We start from the raw sequence: 17763 nt of genomic DNA on the forward strand, positions 1-17763 counted from the left end.
GGCCGTTCTGCCAACCCTGCCACCTCGTGTGCTTCAGGGTGCAGCGGTCTCCACTGACCCTCTGAGGAGGGCCGGTCAACATTTGATTCGGTTGCTCCCTGCCGGTTCGCCGCTTCAGGGCGCCGAGTCAAATGTTCAAAAAAAAAAAAAAAAAACACCAGAGGCCAGTCTTGAGAGACTGGTTCCCTTAATAGATTTCTGGTAGAATGGAAACTTCTTCCAAGTATTTCTCAATGGGTACTGCTCACAAAGAAAGGGTTACAGAATTCGGGTCTCGCCCGCCCCAATTTAACAGGGTCTTCCCTATAGTGGTGGACCCCTTGCAGTCTCTGGTATTGGAACACATAGTTCTGACGCTCTTGCAAAAAGGAGCTATAGAAGGGTTTCTCCTCCCAGCAAGCTGTCAGGGTTTTACAGTCTGTACTTTGTTCCAAAGAGGGTTGGAGGGTACTTTCATGTATCCATCCATCCTCAGCACAGGAGGTTCCTCAGATTTGCTTTTGGGGGCGAAGCTTACCAATACAGGGTTCTTCCTTTCTGCCTAGCTTTCACCCCACACCTTCACAAAATGCGTGGATGCAGCTCTGGCTCCTCTGAGACTCCAGGGCATTCTCGTGTTGAATTATATCAACAATTGGTTGAATTTAGCTCAGTTTGAGCATATGGCAGTCCAACATTGAGATGTTGTTCTGTCTCACATCAGAAGGCTAGGGCTGAGAATTAATGCCAAGAAGAGTGTGCTTCTTCCAGCTTAAACGACCAACTATCTAGGGGTAGTCTGGGATTCCATCACGATGCAGGCACATCTGTCTCCTGCTCTGGTGCGTTCCATTCTCTCGGCCGTGAATGGGGTGAAATTAGGCCAGTCACACACTGCAAAACAGTTTCAGAGACTGTTGGGTCTTACAGCAGCTGCGTCCAACGTGATACTTTTTGGCCTGCTGCACATGAGACCCTTACAGTGGTGGCTCAGGACCAAGGGGTTTTCTCCGAGAAGAAATCCTTTTCGCATGATTAAGGTCACGCGGCGATGTCTTCGTGCCTTAGTCATGTGGAAGAAGCCTTGGTTCCTGTCCCAGGGACCTGTGTTGGGGGCTCATTGTCGTCGTGTAATGCTAACGACGGATGCTTCCCTCACAGGCTGGGGGGGCGATCATGAGTGGTCGCTCGGCTCAGGGTCTTTGGGAGGACCATCTACTTTCCTGGCACATAAATCATCTGGAAATGATGGCAGTATTTCGAGTACTCAAATACTTCCTCCCAGACCCGAGGGGCCGTCAAAATGTGGGGGCAGACATCCTGTTGAGGCAGGGGCCGAGGCCCGGGGAATGGAGTCTCCACCCTGAGGTGGTGGAGCTCATTTGAGAACTTCGGTCGTCCAGAAGTTGACCTATTTGCTTCGAAAGAACATCTCTTTGCCCACTGTGGTGCTCTCTGACTAATCCACCCCTCTGGGGTTGGATGCCATGGTGCAGACGTGGCCGAGGTTACGTCTGTACACACTTTTCCCCGATCGCTCTGTTCCCAGGAGTTCTGGAGAGGGTTTGCCTAGAGAGGGTCTATCTCATACTGATAGCCCCATTCCGGCCAACCCGAGTTTGATTTGCAGACCTAGTGTCTCTTCTAGACAGCTCCCCCGTGGAGATCCCCATCAGACAGGACTTTCTGTCTCAAGCGGGCGGCATGATAATTTACCCCCGCCTGGAGTTGTGGAAACTCTGAGCTTGGCCTCTGAGGGGGCTAGGCTCATAGAATCCGGTCTCCCAACTGAGGTTGTCAGACCATACTCCACTCCAGAGCTCCTTCCATGAGAAAGCTATACAGACAAATAAATGGAAGTTGGTTTCTACTTGCTGTAGACAACGTCAGCTGGACCTGTTCCACTCTTCTATCAGTCTTGTGCTGCAATTTCTCCAAGTATAAAACTTGGATGGTTTATCTCCTTCTATCTTGAAGGTTTATATAGTGGCTATTTCCACTTATCAAGCTCTGTTTGGGGACTCTTCTGTGGAAGAGACCCCCTATTTATACACTTTCTCTGTGGTACCCAGAGGCTGAGGCCTTCTGTGCGTACAAAACTCCGGCCTGGGACTGGGCTATTGTGTTGGAAGGGTTAGCTGAGGCTCCCTTTGAACCATTAGAGGAGGTGTCTGGAAGATTCCTCTCAAAGCTGTCCACCTGTTGGCAATTTCATCTCTCAAAAGAATTGGAGATCTTCAAGCACTTTCGGTTGCTCCCTCATGTTTGGAATTTGCGCCTGGTATGTTCAGGGCTTTCCTTCATCCTAGACCTGGTTATAAATCCAAGGTCCCCCACCAACGTCCCAGGACCGATTGTACTGCAGGCCTTTTGTCCTCCTCCTTTGATTAATCCGGATCAGGAAGAATGAGCAAGAGGGTGGTTGAGGCCATCTCTCTTGCCTATGAGTCATACGGGCAGCCTTCACCTTTGGCTGTCCGGGCACACTCTACTAGGGGTATGGCTGCCTCAAAGGCTTTGATCTCGGGGGTTCCCATTAACGAGATATGTGATGCGGCTGGGTGGTCATCTCAGCATACCTTCATTAGGTTGTATAACCTTGATTTGGGCTCCACTCCAGGGTCCTTGGTGCTCTCGTCGTAAGATAACAGACAGGCACTTGGTCTTATGGCCTAGTTGGGATAGCGTTCCCAAAGCGACTACGCAGCGTCGATGTTCCCATGAAAGGGAACGTCTCGGGTTACGTCTGTAACCCTGGTTCCCTGAATAAGGGAACGAGACGCTGCGTAGCTTAGCCATACTCCCTGCACGCCTGTGAGCGTCTGCTTCATCCATATCAGAAGCTGGCGTTCTTTGTTCTCAGGAGTGCTTTATAGTTTCCTGGTCCGTGACGTCACCCGCACTGACGTCCCGTCACACTATTGGTTCGATTTCACGAGTGCTTCAAGACAAACGCGCAGAGGCGTTCCCAAAGCGACTACGCAGCGTCTCGTTCCCTTATTCAGGGAACCAGGGTTACAGACGTAACCCGAGACGTTCTCAATCAGCTCCCTAGTTTGTGAATTAGTATACTATGCATATGAAGTAAGGACTGGTAAGGAAGAGATTTATGGTTCACACTTCAGAACTTCCGGTATGGGAACGTAAGTGAGCATCAATTCTCTGTTTTTCTGGTATTCACATTGCATTGGGACTTTTTAGGGAGTAACACTTTCAGTGCATTAGAAGGATTTTGCCCTTGAGACAGCCCTTAAAATGGCCGACTCAATAAACACTGCCCTGACTACTGAACTAGGGAGCTGACTGAGACACACAAAGTGCTGCCAGTTTAGCAATTTTGTTGCTAGATTTAGCGACTCCCCTGCCCCTTTTGAGACTTTTTTCAAAAGCCTAGAGACAAATCTAAAAACTTTTAAATCAAAACTTCTTGGACATACCTTATCTAGATTATGTGACTTCTCCACTGATCTATATTTATATTAATATTGATCAGTGGACTCGCCAGTATAGGCAGGAACACACCAAGCTGACGGCCGGCTGTCAGGCAGTTTTTTGTTCATCGGCCGACTAGGTTTTCTCAGTGTGTTCCACACTGTCGGCTAAAGTTTGTCCTCGTTGGCTTTTTTCCGGCCAATTCGAAATGTTGAATCGGCATCGGAGCTCGTCGGTCCGTCGGGCCATCTGATCATTCTGATTGGCTGTTCAGCTACTGTCACCTGCTGGTTCAGAAAGGCATTTCATCTCACGCAGGCACAGAATGGACGTGCTACTTGGCTGTCAGCTGTCGAGTGTTGGCTTGGTGTGTCAGGCCAACTTTGGACACAGACGCTGCCGACGTGAGCCAAACCCGCAGTCTGATTTCGTCACCACTAGTTTGTCGGCATCGGCTTGGTGTGTTACGGCCTTAAGATGTCATCTAGCAACATTTAGCGACCAGTTTTAGCTACTTTCAACTGAAAGCAATTGTCAACACTGGACTCTCTGTCTGTGAAGTCATTGACTGATTGATTAACAGTGCACCAAGACAGCAAGCTTAGTTTTCAGGTGAAGCCTTTGTATTTGAAAAGATTATTGTGATGGGAATAATTGCTCACAGCTGCACTGGCATCTATTTGCTCAAATAGAGCCTTAGCGCGCAGAAACTATACGTTCATGTAGCAGCAGAATATAGTTGTTAGTCCTGTTTCTAAAGTGCTTTTTCATACACTTTAAAATCTTCATTTTGATTGAAATAAAGGAATGATTTGTCTTTTTAGAATGCCATTTAAACACTTTGTTCTGGTTTATGGAAAAGTCATACTAAAAGACCTAGATACTGCAACTATAGCTTGGCTTTGTCCAGCATTTATTCACATTAATCAGACTACAGTTGGTTTTGTGTTGCTCTGAAAGAAAGAGCGCAATGTGTAAAGATCTATTCACATCAAGAATGATAACTATAACAATACTATATTAGTGTCCACATCACTGCACAATATTGTTCTGTTTATTATAAGATTTTTTATAATGGATATAATATTATGGACATTGACCTCAAGAATGAATGCTATATCAGATGAAGGTAATACACTTGTTTAGTCGATATCTCTTTCTCATAATACCATAAGACTCTATCTACAAAATACAATGAGCTTCAATGAAGTGACTCAACACTCCTTTGTTACTACTTCTAAAGTGACGTTTTAGAATTAGTTACGGAGGCTTGGACTCAATTGTTAAACTGTCAATTATAAAACGGTTCGTTCCAGTCCTTGATTCTAAATGGTCAATAGCTTTGTTTTATTCACCATAAAACACGGCTATGACCACTTCACCCAGCGGTTTTATCTATCACTGCACAACACCCTTAGGAACCACCCTTAGCAATGTAAATATGTGTTTGTTCTCATTGGTACTGTTCACTGAAGCTTGTATTACCATCTATAGCATTTTCCTTCAGGTCAGTCCTATGTTCATTAAAATTATATATATATATATATATATATATATATATATATATATATATATATATATATATATATATATATAATGACTTTTCCCTCAATAAACTCCTAATTACTGCTTATTAATAGTTAGTAAGGTAGTAGGTACATTTAGGGATTAAAGCATTTTAGCATTAAAGGATTAGTCCACTTTTAAATAAAATGTCCATGATAATTTACTCCTCCCATGCCATCCAAGATGTTCACGTCTTTCTTTCATCAGTCGAAAAGAAATCAAGGTTTTTGATGAGAACATTCCAAGATTATTCTCCTTATAGTAGACTTCAATGGCCTCCAGACAGTTGAAGGTCAACATTACAGTTTCAGTGCAGCTTCAAAGGGCTTTAAACGAGGAATAAGGGTCTTATCTAGCGAAACGATCGCCCATTTTCGAAAAAAAATACAACTGTATATGCTTTATAAACCCTACTTACGGAATGAACGCAGCTCCAGTTTAATTTTTTTCTGTAAGTAGAATAGGGAAGGTGTAGGACATACGGCATAAGCGTTTTGAGGAATACGGAAAGCTGAAGCACGTACAAGGCGTTAATTTGTGTTTATAAAGCATATACTGTTGTATTTTTTTTTTTTCAAAAATGACCTATCGTTTCACTAGATAAGACCCTTATTCCTCGTCTGGTATCGTTTAAAGCCCTTTGAAGCTGCACTGAAACTGTAATTTTAACCTTCAACTGTCTGGAGGCCATTGAAGTCCACTATAAGGAGAATAATCCTGAAATGTTTTTATCAAAAACCTTAATTTCTTTTCGACTAAAGAAAGACATGAACATCTTGGATGACACGGGGGTGAGTAAATTATCAGGAAAAGTTTATTTAAAGTTGATTAATCCTTTAATATGTGCTTCAATATGCTTTTTTGTCTACTTTGTTTTGTTTTATGTTAGTTTATGTATACCTCTTGTTCTTGCAATAAAAAAAAAGGATCATATATATTTACATATTGGCAGACTAACAGACTGTAGCTTGAGTATGCAAAAACCTGTCGACTATAACAGTGCATATATACTTAATGTCGAGAATGGCTGTAACTGCTAAGATGAACTTTCAGCCTTCAGAAGACTTACATAGCACACATGCCATATAAACCACTGTTATGATACTTTTATGCTGCATTTGCATTTTATGCTGCATTTTTAGTTCGCTAGTCCACTTTTACTGTGAATGCATGGAAAAGAACGACTGGCACAGTCTTCAGAATGTCGTCTTTTGTCTTCCACAGAGGAAAGAAAGAAATAAAGTCATACTGGTTTGGAATGACATGACAGTGAGTAAATATTACTGAATTTTTTAGCAGTTGGTCAAAGAAGGGAATACATGTAAAAAAAAAAAAAAAAAAAAAAAAAAAAGGAGCAGAGATTTTCTGAGCACCTATCTCAGAGGATGAAAGCAGCAGGAGGGTCCTGAAATGACTGAGCAGAGCTGACAGAGCAGAGAATCCTAGCAGAGAGACACATCTCTGCTCATTTGGCCTGTGATATACTCACACACAACTAATGCTCTTCAGCATCAGTGGAGTAGATGAAAGACAAAGAGACAGAGAGAGATATCAGACTGTGAATAAAAAGAGAGTTTCAGTGCTCTCTCTCTCACACATACACACAGACTTGTATGTGGTTTACATGGACTCTACATAGACATAATGATTTTTATGCTGTACAAACTGTATATTATATCTCCTAACACTAACCATACCCCTAAACCTACACTCTAAAAAATGCTGGGTTAAAAACAACCCAACTTGGGTTGAAAATGGACAAACCCAGCAATTGGGTTGTTTTAACCCAGCGGTAGGGTTAAATGTTTGCCCAACCTGCTGCCCAACCATTTATTAATGTTCAATGAATAATTATTAAACAATAAACATTTATTAAATTGCTTATTAATAAATTTATATTAATAAACTATTAAACTATTAAATTTATATTAATAAAATATTAAAGCTTATTAATAAACATTCATCTTTTTGTCTATTATTGTTGTTTCTAATTGCATCTGGTTTTTAATTTACCAACTATTTTGGGTTCATTTTAAGCTAGCCATATAGCAATTTTTAAATAATAGTTGGTTTAAATAAAACTACCCAGCAGGTTGGGCAAACATTTAACCCAACTGCTGGGTTAAAAAAAACCCAATCGCTGGTTTTGTCCATTTTCAACCCAACTTGGGTTGTTTTTAACCCAGCATTTTTTAGAGTGTACCCATCACAGAAAACTACACCTGTGCCAGACCCTACATCTCCATCCACTCGTTCAAACTCACCCGAATAATAATTACCTGAACGTGCTCACACTCATAATTGAAATATATGAAATTATATATAAGGGCCATTCTACAGAATTGGCGCAAAGTCAGAGTTGAAAAAAAAGTATTTTTCCACAAGTTTTGTGTGTATGCAAATTGTATAATATCCAAGGTACACATTTCTAGTAATTGTACAGCTAATTCTCATATTGTATTTTCAGAAAGTTTTGGAATATTTCAGTATACTTTTTTTGACAAAACATCCCATGTTTCGGTCGTGACTGCACATTTTTAGTAGTAACAGTAATGTGTTGATAGCTACCACATCACCTTACAGAATTTTAACTCACATACTCAAACACTAATGATTTGCATAAATGTACTAAAATTTTGTTTATTTCCCCCCAAAAATGATTTTTTTGTTCCCTTTTGTCACTACCAAACAATGATGACACTACTGAAACAGTCACTCCCAAAACGTGTGGTGAAGTTTCGGAAGTGACAATTTTAGATACTATTGAGCCTAGCTCAAAGATGCTAATCAGCACATGGTTACCTAACACAGTTCTGAACAGTTGTAGGCTACACATAAAACTTATGGAATAACACCCAAAAAAGTTTTCTTAATTGCAGGGGGAAAAAAAAGTGTTTGGTAGTGACTTTCCTGAAAGTTACACACAGATTTTCAGATTTTTTAACACATTTAAATTAAAATGATGGTATCTATCTTCTATGAAAGAGACACTATGAGAGGGAGGGACACAGGAATATTTCCTGATCAAAACTGTAGAAGTGTGGTTAAAATCAGTCTCAGCCAATGGACTAAAACATTCACTGTTTCGGTATAGTGACATCACTTTTTTTAATAATATAAAACATTATATATATATATATATATTATGTTTTATATATATATATTTTTTTACTTAAAAAAAAAAAAATCTAAAATATATATAAAAAAACAAAAAAAACAATGGAAAAAAAACTGGGGAAAAAAAAAATCAATATCATTTTCACAAGTGGAAATTTAGGGGTTAGGGTTTGGGACAGCCACCTCCCAATTGAAAGTACCCAATACATTTTATATTAAGCTTACTGATATTTTAAATACTATTGTGGGATTCAGTAGATAGAAGGATCTTAGTAAACATCTAAAATGTGAATAGTTGGATTGGGAGTTTGTACCAATTATGTAGAATGGCCCAAAATATGTACTGAAATTATCCTTAAGTGGGTCAAACAATAAGTTCAGCTAATTGCATTTAATATAAATTTAAAATAGAATACATTTTAATTTAATTGCATTTAACACATGAACACGTGGCCATTCACATGGACATTAATGATGCCTATTTGCTATTCAGAACATGGCCCAGTCACAGGAAGTAGGTAATGATGATTTAATTCTAAACACCAGAAGAACTTATGATGAGAATAAAATATCAGCCATGCTGTTAGTTATGGAAGTCTGCTTCCACCTCAGACTGAAATAAAAAGTAATTAGGATTTTAAATCTCCCAAATATGACTTTATATCTCTCAATGTCACTTAGTACATTATATCATAATGTGACTTTATATATCCTTTTTCCTCCTCATAATTGTGCCTTTATGTCTCTTAGATGCAACTTTATTTCTTGTAGTGTGACTTATTTTAAACTTCAAACTTTAATCTCACATTTACCTTTTTTTTTACTCTGAGGCGGAAATTGGTTTTCATAGTTCTAGCTGTGTATAGCACTTGAAAACCTTAACAACTTGAGTGGCACACTTCAGCACAGATTGATTTTCGAATGTGTCTTATGTAATTTAGGCTTTGCAAAGATGCAGTTATAAAAGGATGGGCCATTATATACTATATTGGACTTGACAGTGAAGCTGCTGCTTGTTTGCAAGTGCAGCAAAGCACTGTATCTCATTCAGATGCGAAGAGGCACATAAAAGGCACAGAAGCAAGAAAAAGAAAAAAAAAAAAAAAAAAAAACCTTGCCAGTATTATAAATGAAACTCAAGATGATTTGGCCCCTTTAAATATCTTTAATGTGTCCTTGGTCTCTCATTTTTTGTGAGTAGACACAGTATTTCACCACTCTTTGTATGACTCTGTCATAGCTGTGAATTACAGATTTTTATGATGGTCATTATGTTTATTTCAGCTACATTAACAGTGTGTTACATCACTAACACAGCATGCCACTATGAGCAGTCATTACCAGCCGAACATATGGCTGCTAATATGATTAATCTTTGCTTCAAGAGATAGGGAATTTCTACATATTTCTGAGATTAAAACACAGAGAAACATTTAATTAAAAGTGGTGCCATATGGACATTTCTTTTTTAAGCCATTTCAGATTAGATGCATAAATATCAATATAAAGGCTGAGAATAAAGGCTATATCATTAAAAGGCTGAGAATATCAATATATAGTTGTTTTAATCAAATATCACCAAACTTTTATCTAAAATAATAAGAGGTCATCCACTTTATTTTAAGGTGTTTCAGTTACAGTGTAATTATACATTTAAATACTGAGTAATATCAACTACATATACTTACTACATGGTTTGGAATGAGGTTAGTTGCATGTAATTATGCATAATTTACTGTTATTACTATAGTTAGTAGCCAAATCCACTACTTCCGGTTTTGGTACAGGATTCAGAAAGGGTTTTTTTTTTTTTTTTCGAATGTGTCCTGTATGACATCAAAAGAAAGCGGAATTCTTTTTATAAGCACTTCTCCCTGATAAGCATGCGCACACACATCACCCAGAGCAATCAAAGCGTTTCCTTTGGGATATGGAATCTGAGAGATTTTTCAACAATGGCTGTGTCCCAATTCAGGGGCTGCATACATCATCAAGGCAGTCTCATTTAAGAAAAAATAACCATTAGATTGCAGTGTAAGAAAGAAATAGAGTATTTTACACCTCACAATGAATATCTGTCAATTTTATTATGGTTCTTAAATATGACATCCTTGATGAAGTCTTCAAATGCAACCTCCGGAGGACGCAGCCTCCGAAATGAGACGCAGCTCCTGTAAACAAAGGAGTGTGTTTTTGGTTAGGGAAAGATTACCTTTTTCAGCTTCCCAAAGAACCCAGCGTTAAGGGAACAGAGGATGAAGTTTGTTTTTCTGAGGCAGCAACGGAGTTGTGCACGTATGTTTGTTTGTTCCTGGGATTTCGGTGACAAATACTTTGTAAACAAGTCCCAGTTAAGTGCTAGATTTGCAGATTGGGGGAGGTAAGTAAAGCTTTGGAAGTGCATATAATGTAAACAACACAAACGTTTTTGTTCCCTTTTTATTTATAATGATGTCTCTGCTAGCATGCGATCTCTACACAGAAGCTGCTCGTGCTCATGACTATTTAGCTCCGCCCACAGCACTAACGGCAGACACGCCTCCAGGATCTCAGCTTTTTTCGGAAAGACTCGGTTTAGGATATCTATCTTTTATAAATATGACAAAACTTTAAGACTTTTCGGTGATATGAAGGATGCATTGTTACTCTATATGTACTCAAGATAAGATTGGCAGAAACTGTGTGTGATACTCCCCCTTTAATACCTCTTTGCTGTTCATCAAACACATGCAAGAATCCACAACCTGTTTACAGTCACCAGTCTTAAAATACACCACACCAGGGTACAGATCCAAAGTCCCTCACAACAGGCTAGAAAAATCCCTCTGTCCTGTAAAATCAATTTCAGGTGTTGCATCGTCATGGTAACTGCTCTTAGTGACATTTGCCTCTCACTTTCTCCATTTTCTAATCCCAAACTTTCTAAAAATACTGATTTTTTTTTCTACATATAGAATGCTTAATTGCCTAATGAAACAAATCAGCTCTTAGTAAGTGAATATATTACTATTCTAATAAAATACCAACTATGTTTTTTACATAATACATACACAATACATTTTTTTTAATTATTAAAATATTAATTATTTAAATCATATTGTAAGAAATATGACAAAATCACATGCCTTTTAGACAATACAATATGTAAAAATATTATTTAAATCTAATTTGAGGTTATATTTTGTATATTTAAATGTAATTGAAATGAATAACAATTAAATATTAATTAAATATTAATTATTAACTGAATTTTGAGCCCTCTGCTTGTGTATCAAATAAAAATTGGAACCTACAGCCATTGTTTAAAAAAAATAGGGGCAGTTAGCTAAAATCCAAAAGTTCTTGTTTCTGTCATGGTCGTGTTTAGTTCCCTTTCAATAGGGAACTTCAACTCTGCGTTCATCGCCAGGCATGAAAATGGGTCAGGAGTGAAAATGGTGAGAAGGATATTACCCCTCTAGGGGGGTCATGGGCCTTCTCCCCTGTAAGAAAAATGTAAATATTCCATATTTTAAAGCATCAATCTGATGCATTTTGAGATGTTTTTTTTGCCAACCTGGGGAGAGCTGGAGAAACTTAACTTCAGCCATGAGTCAAAAATTATTATGGCCTCCTTACTAAGTATTATGAAGGGGGATCGAGCGGGAATCTTTATTGGTGTCGATTTTCAGTCTATTTTTAATGATAGGCTTTATGCATCTGTCAATCATCCCCACTATTTGGGGGAAGAACCTAGCGCTATGATTGGTCAAACTCTTCTTCTTTTGCTGTTGCTTGATTTGAGGACTGCGCTTACGCAGAGGCGTCACCAGGTTTTTGCGTAGTTTAGAGTGACAAATCGTACCAGCATACTTTGAAGTCAAAATGCGTATCCGCTACGCAAATTGCATACAGGTTGGCAGGTCTGCTTATTGATAGAACGGTGGACCACTTTACCTTCAGCCTTGTCAGTCCCCTCACCTCAAAATCGACCTCCTCAAAAACGGTAGCGTTAGCTAATAATTTTTCACCTGAGCTTTAGCTAGCTGGCTAATGTTGCGTTCTCTCCTGCTGTGTTCAATAACTCAACTCATCAAGCTGTAACTAACGTTAGCTAAGTCTATGTCAACAGAGCTCTGATGGTGGTCTGCACTGTTCGCAATTTTCTACTTGCTCAGGTGCTTCTTTTACAGTTAGGCTGTTGGCTGGCCTTTTAATAATATTTTTTCTAAAGGCCACCTTCTGGCTTGATAGTGAAAGTGCTTTTAGGCTTTAAAGAACTTTTGATTTCATCCTTCTTCATGCATTAAAATAAGGAGGGAAAATCTTCGTTCTGCGAGCCTCAGGAAGGTAAGCTGGGTCTATATTTTTATGTTTATAAAAAGTGTAGACCTTGTTTTTCCTGTATAGCTTTCCTGAGCATGTAGTCAGTGAAGTTAGAAGGGGTTCTTTGGGACACAATAACTGTAGCATTAGGTTGGCTAGTTTTTAAAACACGCAGGTCGCTTTATGGACGCTATTTTGTAGCCTCCTATGTTAGAGTAGCTTCTCAGCTAATACTTTAGTTTGGTTTGAGTTTAGCACTCGTCGCTTCAGTTATTTGTGTACAGGACGGCTTATCGGCCGCCTGACACTGTTTGCTTACAGTGCTTCATTTTCTCCTCATATTTGAAGGTTTCAAAATTCACATGAGCCCCTTGAATTATATTCAAGTTTGAGATTACAATGATAAATATTTTAGCTTTCGTTCTCTAAGCGGTCATTACAGATCACAGATCTGTTCTGTGAAACATTTATCCTGTTTGGATGGCATGTATTACAAAGCATTTGCGTTTGCTTTGGGGTTCTAAGCTTTAGCCCTACATACATATGTGAGCTTACTCTAGTGCTGCCACAGGTTAACGCCTGTTTCTGTGATAGCAGGCTGTGATTAGCCTCTATCTATGAATGTGGTGTTTTGTTGTACTCCCCGGTTAGGGTTTGTTTTTCACTGAGTGCATCACCAGTTGGATTGCACACTCAGGTTGAGTGTAGAGAGTCTTATTCTGGTTAGAATAGTATGATCTCTGCTAGCTCCCAGTTGATCATGACCACAACAGCTGTTTTGTATTTGCTGTTAGATTGTTGACTCTTTATTGTAGCCTCTCTCTTAACCCTCTGGAGTCTGAGGCTGATTTGGGGCTTGGAGAAGTTTTGACATGCCCTGACATTTGTGCTTTTTTCAGTTGTTCATAAACATATAAATGACACAAGTGTCATTACACTGTATTCAGCACAAACTAGGCTACAATAATATGTATGTACATGTTTGTATTTTTGAAGGAATAATGTTTATGCGTGGTTAATGAAAAAACAAAAAACTTAAGTCACTGAAATAAGGCCAAAAAAAGTATATTAAATCTGTGTTCACAAGACTTCTGGGTATTGGAGGTTGTAGACTAGAGTTTTTGCTTCCGAATTATGTAAAAAATATGCTGCCTACTCCTTCATATAAGACACTTTTTGTCAAGAAACACAGTATGCGTGGAGGTGTGAATCATCATGAATAATGGACCATTTACACCTGAGAAGACAAAAGAATCACATAATTGTAGTGATTTTTACTTTGTCCATCCAAGGACATGACGTAAAATAGGGATTGGTACTCACGTCACTGCTGACGTTGTGATTTTTGGATCACACATCTCTTAAGGTGTGATTATGAGTACATCAGATGACCACTTTCCCCTTTTTCCCTTGTTCAGGGCACCAGTCAAGGTCTTTTAACTTGGCAGTATGAGAACACTCCCAACAGGGGCTTTTCATTCATTTAGAGTTAATGTAAAGTGGTCAGCTGATTTATCTGAAAGATTGGTGATATTGCTAACTTGTAGAACCTTTTCTGTATTATTAGCACAAGGAAGACACAAGTGTAATAAAATACATTTTATTAGCAAAAGATAAACAAGAATAACTAACACAACTACTAAATGAATACCATGAATGATAAAGGAATAAAGTGCGTAAGATACATAGAATAGAAGTGATTAAGTTGGGTGTGGCTATGGAAGAGTTACATTATCTTATGGAAAGATAAACTGTTTCTCTGAAAATAATAAGGTGGAGAACCTTATTATGCACCAAACAAATAAACAAAAGATTATTTGTTATTAACTAACATCAGCTATATTACATCTAATGGAAATTAGGAAATTATATACTGATAATATACAACAATGCCAAGGCCTCTGGAAAGAGATTTGGTTAAGTGATATTTACGTTCCACTTGGTTGAGTCCGATGACTGTGACGTCTTCCACTGGTTGTACTGGGTGACAATGCATTGGAAAGAGGAGCCAGAATCTGTTTCAACAGTCTTGAACATGAAGCTCTGTGGGATGCTGATCTCCTGGAGCACCAAAGGGTCCTAAAATCTGGAACACGCAGATGAGGCCCTGGTGTAGGTGCAGAAGGTCCTTAAAAATTTGGAACATGCAGACAAATGTACCTTGGATTGAAGGTTTGTTCTCCTGAGCTTAACCTTGTTGCTGGTGTCGTCACTGTCTCGCTGGATGGAAACTTTGAACATAGTGTTGGTAAAAGCATTTTAGCTTAAAAGCATGCATATTTGGAGAAATATTGATGGATTCTTATATATTTATGTCAATTTTCTATACTGAGAAGTAATATTTATTGTCATCACTATGTGTGCTGGCTACTGTGTTTTCAATTCATACTTGCAGCCGGAGGGCGCTCTGTACACCTTTAGGCCACAAATTCATATAAAGAAGAAAAGGAACTAGGTACTAACAGCATGTCTTCTAGAGATCACCAACCATGGCTTTAACATCCAAATAAACACTTTTCAAGACAGTAAATACAAGATTGAGACGATGAATGCATGTATTTCCTCAGAATTTGCGAATAGAATTTTGCTGAATATCGCTGGCTCTGTGGGCGTGGCCACATTAGAGGGTAATGAGCTGAATCACAGACTTCTGACATGGCTCTCTTTCCATACAGATTTCATAAACATAGAATGTTTGTTTTTGATTTGACTTGCATGATTTAAAACCTGACATCTCAACGTTTCTTTAGACATAAGTGTCATTTTTTTTGTCATTAGTATTCATGAGTTACAGTTCATTTTCTGAGAACTATCAGATTGGACTTTGTTCAGAGGGAGAGGAGAGATCACGCATCATGTTAGTTTTTCTTATTTTACAAAAAGCACAACATTGTGTTTTTACTCTGAGTGTACACAAATAAAAGAAGACATTCTATAGTTTCAATTGATATATTACTTATGTCTCTATGACAAGAAATGGTGTATTTTAAGTCTGTTGCTGTAATGTGAAAAAATCCTGCAAAACGCGCCGGCGCGTTTTCGGACCTCAGGGAGTTAATACAGCTTGTTTTTTGGGCGCTGTTGGTTTACGATCATGAGTTTACTCATGTATTTTAGCACTGCCTCAGGCTTATGCTCATGTTGTTTGAGGTGGTAGGCCTTGTAGGCCTTCCTTAGACCGTGATAGCATATTTATGTGTACTGGGTACGTTGCCTGTTGGAATGTGTAGGCTTAAGCACAGGCTGTGTAGCTAGTTACCCACAGTTGTCGTGTAGGGTCTAGAGCTGGTCCCCTTTGAGCCTGGGCCCTGTTATGACCACGGGCTGGCGCCACATGGTGCTAAAAGTAGTAGGCCTTTCCAGGCCTCCTTTGTAGCCTCTGTGTTGGCCCAGCTGGGTTGGTTATATCTAGACTCATTCCATGGTTGAGTCGTGTCTTATTACTCACACCGCCATCGGCCACACCCACCTCCGTGTGAATAGGCCCTAGGTCAGGCCTCTCATTGAGTTCTGTGGCGTGGTGTGTGCTTCTCCTACCTAAGGGTTTCTCAAGTACTTGGCCTGCTGGCTGGCCTTATCATGAAGCTACCACTGGTTGATGCCATGTGTTCAAGGAGGTTGTAGGCCCCCATCAGTGCCTCCTTTCAGTCTGCATGTTGGCACAGCTTTTTGCTTATTTTGCTCCTTGAACTTTAGTGGCCACTAGCTAACGCTGCGAGCGACAGGTAGGCCTTAAGGGCCTCCTTTGGGAACATGCTGGCATTTACCTTTCTCGAGGTTTTTCTCTCTGACTATTTTACTGAAATAGTAAAGGAATCTGTGTTGCTGGCTGGCCAGGGCTCCGGCTGACTCATTAACCTCCTCTGTAGTCTGTTCGTTCTGCCTGGAGCTTGATAACGCTGCCACGAGCTGATGCCACATGTCTGCTGAGGTCAAAGGCCCATAGGGCCTTCCTTAGTGTATGATGGCGTACACTGTACTCCTCTTGCTTAAAGAGTAGAAAGGTGTTTTACCGAGTGCACTGCTCGTTGGATTGTGTTGGACGAGCTGTTTCGTGGGCACTCACAGATACCTAATTGCTTGGGTAGTCATGCGCTCAGCATGCTATGTTTTCAGTCGAATGGCCTTATGGGCCATCTTGAATACCACCTATATTGGGTTTCTTGTGTGACGGTAGTTCATTTGTAAGAACTTTAGTTATGCTGTAGGCCTCTTCTGGTCAGCCTCCATGACTATGTGCCTACTAGATGTCTGTTAGGTTGAGCTTCGTACTTCCCTCCGGGTTAACTGCATAATTGTGCTTAGCTCCCTAAACTGGTCATTGGTTGTAGACTTCTATGAAGTCTCCCATTCAGACTAGCCCTAGGCTGGTTTGTGCTCCCCTGTACCAGGGTTTTCTAGTGCACAGCCTCCTTAGTGCTTTATCAGTCGCGGAGTAGATCCTAGGATGAGTGGATTATACTCCCCTCAATACGAGGGTTTATAGCGCTCAGCTGAAGTTCTGCTCTCCAGGATGCCCATCTCTGCGCATGGGTTTGACTTGCTTACTGGTCTTCTGCAGTCGCTCTTATCTGCTCTCTTCTTTGAAGAATGTGCTTTGGAGATTCTGTATATCAGACAGGGTTGGCCCAGACTATGTTTGGCTTTCGCTAGATTAGTACGGCCTCCTTGGTGGCATTGAGGGTGACTTCGTTTCCCTCTAGTGACTGCAATCCCACCATGCTTTGCAAAGGGGCTGAACTAGGAGTGTAAATGTTAAAATAAAGTGTTATTTTAAGCAGTTTTTAGGAAGTACTGTTCTAATATGTTGGTATTTAAAAGTTTCTGTTAATTAATAATTTTAGGGTTACCATTGTGGTGAATTGTTTCACTTGTGCTTGGGTTGAGGACCTGCTAACAAACTTTCAAATTACTTTAATAAGAAAGTAATCACTGTGGTAGTGCTCTGGGTTGCATTTCCCAAAAGCATTGTAAGCCTATGCTGATTGTAAAACTATTGCCACCAATGGACTTATGATCAATTTAGCTTTTATAATGTTTTTGGTTAAGGCAATTTAGGATGAATCCAGTATCACATCTAGATTTCTAACACAGAACATCACAAAAGTTATGTAAATCACAAAATTAAACAAGAAGAATTAACTGTAAAAATCAATGTATATGAAAACAATTTGTTATTTATTTATTTTTACTTATTTTATTTTAAATGAACACAATTGATTCTAGTTAATTTAACATGGTTGATTCTATTGGATTTTACTTGTCTCAATCATGTGGAACCACTGTCCATGATTTAATTGAGTAAGTTGGACATAACTATTTTACAAAGATTCTCCCTTAGTCAGTTGTTTTGTCACAACTGAA

Source organism: Chanodichthys erythropterus, chromosome 7, assembly GCF_024489055.1.
Source record: "Chanodichthys erythropterus isolate Z2021 chromosome 7, ASM2448905v1, whole genome shotgun sequence".
NCBI classification, from domain to species: domain Eukaryota; kingdom Metazoa; phylum Chordata; class Actinopteri; order Cypriniformes; family Xenocyprididae; genus Chanodichthys; species Chanodichthys erythropterus.